This window comes from Vulpes lagopus, chromosome 2, assembly GCF_018345385.1.
Source record: "Vulpes lagopus strain Blue_001 chromosome 2, ASM1834538v1, whole genome shotgun sequence".
In the NCBI taxonomy this organism is placed as follows: domain Eukaryota; kingdom Metazoa; phylum Chordata; class Mammalia; order Carnivora; family Canidae; genus Vulpes; species Vulpes lagopus.
The window spans coordinates 172,952,083-172,952,741 of record NC_054825.1 but is presented as its reverse complement, the minus strand read 5'-3'; positions in this window follow the sequence as shown (position 1 = coordinate 172,952,741).

The window sequence follows — 659 nt, the reverse complement described above, 5'->3', positions numbered from 1 at the left end:
TCTCAAGTCTGAATTTTTATCATGTCTGATTTTTCCTTATCCCTCACATTTTTTTTTCCTTCCAAATTATCTGCAAGCCCTGGACAAGCATGTTTCCATTTATTATCCACTGGCAATTGCTATCCCCTTCTGTAAGACAGAGGACCTAAATTATGTATGTGTGTGTGTGTGTGTGTGTGTGTGTGTAAGCTTATTCAAATTTCCACTGCATTTTATTATAAATAGTAACAACGTATGTAGTAAATATATGTTATAAATAATTAAGGGCCTTCAGTAACACTGTTCAAAGTGCTGCTGAACTATTTTCATGTAGGATTCCTTCCAATATGATTTCTTTGGTTTTGTGTAAGATATAAGGCACAGATAAAGAGTCTTTTAAAATGTATTACATTCATAATTCATGGCTAAGAGTCTTCTTACAATTTTATTATATGGATATTTTAGTAGAATTCTCTAGTTGAATGACTGCTAAAGACCTTTCTCCAAACTACTTATAATCAGAGCTGTTATCTCCAAAATGAATAATCTCATAGTAAGAAAGGTCTGAGATGTTTGGCAGTTACCTACCATAGCTGAAAAAACTTACATACACCTTGGACTGAGTAGTTCATCTTAATGTAAGATTAACAGAAATACACACATACATACAAGAATACTTA